We start from the raw sequence: 8,190 nt of genomic DNA, 5'->3' as shown, positions 1-8,190 counted from the left end.
ATGAGAACCTATGAAATCTACGCGCAAAACGATCGCTTAATTCGGAATGTGGTTTTCGTGTCTGATCAATTAAATTACGTAATACGCTTATATTGACTCAAAATACCAGAAATTACATTTTTCATGCAATATCCTTTCAGAAATATTTACTTATGTACATTTACATACACGGACGACGCGAGAGAGCACAATTATCATAAGTTTCAAGGAGTGTATTAAGCAGAAGAAGCGTAACAACAGAAACAAAATACATTCTAATGAATGTCTTTTTAAATTCAAAATGGCGGCTGTTCTGACGTGGCAGACGACGATAAGCGCTTAAATACCCATTCTATTTAAATCATTTCTGACCTCAGCATTGGAGAGAGTCCCTGATTATCCATACATAGGCAAAACGTTTCATATTTTGTAACTGGAGGAAAAAGAAATATGACCTGCTTAATTATTGTCTAACAATTTAAAACTTTTCTGAAAATTTAAAACATTACTCGATTTATGTGTTTCCTTTGGCATGTTTTGTATGGCTGGGAAGCACTTTTGGATGACCCCTTCAAAATCTTCTTTTTTCTCATATTTTCTGGGGAAAATGTGACCATAACTAGGAAATGATGAATATCAAATTCCTGGAAATATTCATTGGTAAATAATCATGAACTAACAAACTACGGCAGTTCATAATGTACATTATGTAACATTATTTAGAAGAAAACAATTACATTCCAACAGCGGATGTGGTTGACGGTATAGTCTAGGAGCCAGGGGGCTTTATTCAGAATTTTTGGTGGGGAAGGTTTGACAAGCTTATCCGGGGTAAAATTGTGCGCTGATTCCAAAAATGTCACTCTTATTGACCGTACTCACGCCATTTTGGTCATTTTGGCCAAATTTTGACCAAAAATGACCATTTTGACCACTCTTTGGAAAATGGTCCCTTAACAGACTGCTTTTGTAGCCACATGCAATTAAAAGGGTCTATCTTAAGTAAAAATGCACACAAATTTCAGATAAAGTGCTTTCATTTGCCAAATCACAATAGCAGTGGTCATTTTGGCCATAATTTGGCCAAAAATGACAATTTTCATGATTTTTGGGCCGAAATGTGTTACAAATATTGATCAGAGCTACGACTGGATGTTTTTAGAAATCCACATTTATTTTCAAAATGTGCGCTGGATCATAACCATCAACCTCATGTAATTTATTCCGTCAGTTTTGACCTATGAGGGTCATTTTGGGTACTTTAGACATAACCGACCATTCGCGCAGTTTGCATTATTAACTGTTCAAATAGGCAGGAAATTGAGGTCTTCAGCATGTTTTGTCTTCTTCCCTTATAAAATGGGAATGCATTTAAATGTCCTTCATGTATAAAATTTTCTGCTGATTCCAAATATATCAGTCATAATAACCCTATTTAATAGCTTGTGGTAATTTTGACCACTTATGGCCCTCAAAATGGCCAATGACATCAGTTCATTTTACCCCCAAATACTTCGAACGTTACCAGAACCATAACAAGGTGTGCTGCGACACCTAACATTGGTGTGTTAATCCTTTAAATTGAACATCTCACAAAGTATTTTGACCTTATGTAATTTATTATATCAGTTTTGACCTATGAGGGTCATTTGGGGTACTTTATACATAACTGACCCTTCACGAAGTTTTGCATAATAAAGTGCACATATACATGTAGGCAGGAATTTGAGGTCTCATAGCGTGTTTTATCTTCTTCCCAATATAAAATGCAAATGCATTCAAAAATCCATCTTGTGTAGAATTTTATGCAGATTCCAAATATATCAGTCTTAATGACCCTATTCAATAGCTTATGGTTATTTTGGCCACTTATGGCCCTTAAAATGACCAATGACATCAGATCATTTTACCCCCAAATACTTCGAACGTTACCAGAACCATTACAAGGTGTGCTGCGACACCTAACATTGGTGTGTTAATCCTTTAAATTGAACATCTCAAAATTATTTTGACCTCATTCCATCAGTTTTGACCTATGAGGGTCATTTTTGGTACTTTAGACATAACTGACCATTCGCACATAGGCAGGAATTTGAGGTCTTCAGTGTGTTTTATCTTCTTCCCTTATAAAATGGGAACACATTATGTATAGAATATTATGCTGATTCTAAATATATCAGTCTTAATGACCCTATTGAACACCTAATGGTCATTTTGGCCACTTATGGCCATAAAAATGACCAATAACATCAGTTCAATTTATCCAAAATACCTCAATGTTACCAGAATCGTTTCCAGGATGTGCTGTGACATCTAACATTGGTGTATTAATCCTTTAAAATGAACATTTCAAAAGTATTTTGACCTCATGTAATTTATATCATTAGTTTTGACTTTTGACCATTTTGGGTAACTGACCATTCGTGCAATTTTGCATAAGAACTGCAAATCGGCTGGAATTTGAGGTCTTCAGTGTGCTTTATCTTTTTCCTTTATAAAATGGGAATGATGCATATGTCGTTCTTGTGTAGAATTTCATGCTGATTCCCAATATGTCAGTCTTAATGACCCCATTTAACAGATTATGGTCATTTTGGCCACTTTTTGGCCCCCAAATGACCAATACCATCTGTTCAATATTTCAATTTATCCAAAAAATACTTTGAATGTTACTATAATCGTTACAAGGGTGTGCTGTGACACCTAACACTGGTCATGCTGGTGTATTAATCATTTAAATTGAGTGTACCAAAAATATTTTTGACAACATTGGTCATTTTGGCCAGATTGTCCCCTGCCCAATGTGTATAATAAATTAGCTTATAATGAACATAGTGAGGAGACAATTCAGGATTGTGTTAATATTAGCATCAATTATTGTTAAATTGGAAAAGTTTGAAAGCTTTTGGGTGAAAATCAATGCAATGATTCCATATAAATCAGTGTTATTGGCCGATCGAACTATTGGACTTTGTGGTAATTTTGATCACCTTTCCTCAATAATTTCTCGTGACCACACATTATTTGATTTAAAAAGGGCTCAAATGTTGCTTAATATTATTTTCAGCTTGAGCTACTACACCAATAATCAAGAGTTTAATGAATGTGATAAAAACCTTTACATCAAGTACACATAAGGTTGTTTGACCATGCACTTTGGTCATTTTCATGATTTTAGGCACATTAACCATTTTGTAATTCATGGAAACGAATTCAAGAATGATGTTAGATAGGACATATTACAAAAACTTTCTGCACCAGATTAATACAATGATTTAGAATATATCAGTCTTAATGACTATTTGGTCCATGTGGTCATTTTGGTCCCTACAATTAGCAATGACAATTACATGTATCAAAAGTATTCCAATGTTCTTGCTCTATATTTTTGTAAGATTTGTTGTATCAATCATAATCAGTGACAAATTATTTAATTCAATATGATATTACTAATAGTACATAATCAAAATGTGACAATTTTGGCTACTTTGACCGTTTATCCAATGTGTGAATTTTGAAATAAACATGACTTAGCAGCAATTGTAGGTCTATGAACATGATGAAATGCGTTCAATCCCTTTTCATGGAAAATATTAAAGGCTCACCTTGAGTAAAAATTGTGCCAAATATCATGTGACTGTCTACTGTGGCCCCTTTGATCACTGTATGTTCCTTAATAGCCAGAATTATTTTCCTTCTTTAAAGTCAAATTGTACTGAGAATCATTACAAAGCAAAATAGGTCACAGTGAAGTTCACAAAGAGTTTTGACTATCATTCATTTTTACAATCTTTGTTTTTTCTTGTACAGTGATTCACAAAGCTCACATTGGCATGATTGGTGAGCAGCAAATTTACCCTTAATTCTTTTGAAGACGTACTGGGTAATAAAATACATTCTCTATATGAAATTATTCTCTGTGCCGAATTTTGGTCACTCTTTAACAATTTAGGGCAAGTTTTCCACTTTCAACTTTACCAATCATGCCAATGTGAGGTTTGTGAAACATTATACAAAATGGCAAAGGTAATAAAAATGCATCATGGTTAAATCTATTCGTGAAATCCACTTTGACCAATAGCTTTGTAATGACGCACCTTTGAGTTCAGGATTAGTGCCTTCCTCTAGAATATAGTTATCTGTATAATTTAAATAAAAAAGGAGGGAATGATGTTATGGCTACTCAATGACCATACAATGACCAAATGGTGAGGTATTTGGCACAATTTTTTTTTACTTAAGGTGAGCTTTTAATATTTCCAATCGAAAGGGATTGAACGCATTTCCACCATTGCTCATGTCATGTTTATTTACAAAAGTCGTACATGCGATAGATAGTCAAAATGGCCAAATTGGTTTCAAAATTTTGATGTGCTATTAGTCATATCATATTAAAATCAATAATTGATATAATACATCTTATTAACATTACGGAGCGACAACAACATTTGAATCCTCCAAAAGCGACCAAAATGACCACTAGCTCATAAATGGTCATTAAGACTAATATATTTCGAATCATTATTCTACATTAATCTAGAAAAGTGTCTTAAAATAACATGTAAATGATGCTAAAATGTCTCATTCCTGAATTTGCTGCCCCATATATGTGAGGTTTCCATAAACATTTACTGTGTGGTCAAGGTGGCTAAAATCATGTAAATGACCACTGACAGTGCCATGGTCAAACAACCTTATGTATGCACGATGTAAAGGATTTTGTCACAATCATCAGCACTCTTCACCGATTATTGGTAGCTCATGCTGATAATGATACTGACCGGCATTTTAGCCCTTTTTGACTCATCAAAGCATGCGAGGTCTCTCTCTAAGCTGATCTCTCCACTAATTGGAGATTCCTAGGGTCCATGGTCACTGGTCAATATTTAGGGAAACGTGGTCAAAATGACCACAGAGTCCAATAGTTATGGTCTGTGTGGAATAATTTCATTGATTTCCACCAAGAAGCTTTCAAACTTCCCCATTTAACAATAATTGATGCTAATATTAACGCAATCCAAAATTTCTCCTCACCATGTTCGATATCACCTGAATTAACATACACAATGAGCAGGGCTGGCCGGGGGTCAAGGTGGCCAAAATGACCAAGGTAGTCAACTTTGGGGATGCTAAATTTTAAGGATTCATTCACCAGTGTTGGGTATTACAGCACACCCTTGTTAAGATTCTGGTAACATTCGAAGTATTTCTGGATAAATTGAACTGATGTTATTGGCCATTTTAAGGGCCATAAGTGGCCAAAATAACCTAAAGCTGTTAAATAGGGTCATTAAGACTGATATATTTGGAATCAGCATCACATTTTACATAAGATGAACTTTTGAATGCATTTCCATGTTATATGGGAAGAAGATAAAACACGCTGAAGACCTCAAATTCCTGTCTATGTGCAGTTTATTATATGCAAAACTGCGTGAATGGTCAGTTGTGGCTAAAGTACGCCAAGTGACCCTCATTGGTCAAAACAGATGGAATAAATTGCATGAGGTCAAAATACTTTTGAGATGTTCAATTTCAAGGATTAATACACCAATGTTATGTGTCACAGTATGCCTTTGTAACGATTCTGGTAACATTCAAAGTATTTTTGGATAAATTGAACTGATGTCATTGGTCATTTTAAGGGTCATAAGTGGCCAAAATGACCTTAAACTGTTAAATAGGGTCATTTAGACTGATACATTTGGAATCAGCATAAAATTCTACACAAGGACATTTAAATGCATTCTCATTTTACAAGGGAAGAAGATAAAACATGTTGACGACCTCAATTTCCTGCCTATTTGAACAGTTAATAATGCAAACTGCGCGAATGGTCAGTTATGTCTAAAGTACCCAAAATGACCCTCATAGGTCAAAACTGACGGAATAAATTACATGAGGTTGATGGTTATGATCCAGCGCACATTTTGAAAATAAATGTGGATTTCTAAAAACATCCAGTCGTAGCTCTGATCAATATTTGTAACACATTTCGGCCAAAAAATCATGAAAATTGTCATTTTTGGCCAAATTATGGCCAAAATGACCACTGCTATTGTGATTTGGCAAATGAAAGCACTTTATCTGAAATATGTGTGCATTTTTACTTAAGATAGAAACTTTTAATTGCATGTGGCTACAAAAGCAGTCTGTTAAGGGACCATTTTCCAAAGAGTGGTCAAAATGGTCATTTTTGGTCAAAATTTGGCCAAAATGACCAAAATGGCGTGAGTACGGTCAATAAGAGTGACATTTTTGGAATCAGCGCACAATTTTACCCCGGATAAGCTTGTCAAACCTTCCCCACCAAAAATTCTGAATAGAGCCCCCTGGCTCCTAGACTAGTACACCATGTGGAGTTTTCGAGACAAAAAAAGTGGATAGAGGAAGAAGTGAAATTGGTAGGAGAAAGTAGACAGTTGATAGTCGAGTAATGTTTTGTTCAAATGAGTGATCTTTCAGAATTCTTTCCATGGACTTTGCCTGGTCTTTCAATGGTCTTTCAATGATCTCTCCGGAGTCTTACAGTGATCTCCGCAAATATCTTGAGAGACTGCTGAAAGATCAATGAAAGACTATGAAGACCTTTGAAAGTTCATCGAAAGACCACTGAAAGACAATTTTCCTGTAAGACCGTTGTAAGACTGTTTTGAACCGTTTCAAAAAGTTTTGGAGCCCATGAAGACCACGAAGACCACTGAAAGATTGGTCAGGACTCGTGTAAGACCTCAAAGACCATTGTAGGTTCATTGAGAGACCTCTGAAAGATCAACCAAAATTCATGGTCTTTCAAAGGTCTTTCAGCGGTCTTGTTCTCTGTGGAATGGGGGTTTATCACACTGTAATAAGATGGAAAAGGGGCTTATCAAAGGTATGTTTCACAGAGGGACATGTTCGTCAAAAGACGCAAGGCCTACTATGATGTGTAATTGCCCCGTCAGGGGCGATTTTTTTTTCATTTTTGCCAAAAGAAATGACAATTCTTAGGCAGAAAGGTGCCTTCATCGTTTACTTTTGTCCTTAAATAATATCATTTTTCTACTTTTAGGGAGCACATTGGGGGGGGGGGCAAAATCTCGTTTTGCCCCCCAAAAATTTTCTTTGGGGGCAAGTGCCCCCCCCCCCCGCTTCCGGCGCCCTTGACTATAGGAGATCTACAATAGGTGATTTGGGCAAAAATGTGTGCTGATTATATGGTAAAATACACATTCAACCGTATCTCATGGTACAAGCATTTACAAGGGGCTGGTTACTTTTGCATACTCATCGCTTTTGAATGGAACCTTAATTCTCGAGGAAAAAATACATAAAACTGGTGATTAGGAATCTAGTTTAAATGCTAATTTACGCCAATTATATGAAAAACTATATACATAATCTTTAAATCAGTTGTTAGTGCAGACATATAATTTACAGACATATTCTTTTTAAACAAGTGCACACCTAGTTACCAAAAATGCACAGCATTTCCATTTATTTGAAAGCAGGATAAAGGAGAATTGTAGATTAATTAATGCCTTGCTTACGGGCAAATGTGCCGGGATCGAACTCCGGACTTTTAATGTATAGCCAGGCAGGGTGACCAGACGTCCCTTATTTCCCGGGATTGTCCCGTATTTTGCTTCTTTGTCCCGGGTCCCGACAAACCCTTCCCGGGACGCATATTTGTCCCGTATTTCAGAATATTGAACAAAATGTATTTAAAAGTGACGAATTTTCATCAAAATAACCAACAGATGACGAAGCAGAGACAACAATAAAATCGATAAATAAACTTTTGCAAGTTCTGCGGTGATTTTCTTGCTAACCCAATACATCGCAAACGAACTGGCCTCCTGCCATTGTGTGGCAGGCTACTAGCTAGGCATGTAGGATCTGAGCAGATTCTCTCCACCAAACATGCCAAAATAATCACAAAATCGGCGGGAAATTTGTATGACTATATTATGGGTTCTCAGATTACTGATTTGGAGATGTAATCTCGGAGGAACAAGTTATTGAGTTTTCATAACTAGATCTAGTTGTTTCAGCTTTCGTTTTGAGTCTTGTTGTGTATGATGCCGCGATGTTTCATCTAATTTTTAAGTTAAAAAAAAATCACTTTGAAATTTTATTCATTTCTAAAACATTTTTTTTTATTCTAAAATTATATTTGAAAAACACCAAATATCATTATGATTTTTTTTGTTAAATGATTGGCTTTTTTTG

Source organism: Lytechinus variegatus, chromosome 6, assembly GCF_018143015.1.
Source record: "Lytechinus variegatus isolate NC3 chromosome 6, Lvar_3.0, whole genome shotgun sequence".
Taxonomy (NCBI): Eukaryota; Metazoa; Echinodermata; class Echinoidea; order Temnopleuroida; family Toxopneustidae; genus Lytechinus; species Lytechinus variegatus.
The sequence above is the reverse complement of the archived record's forward strand: the minus strand, read 5'-3'. Positions refer to the sequence as shown.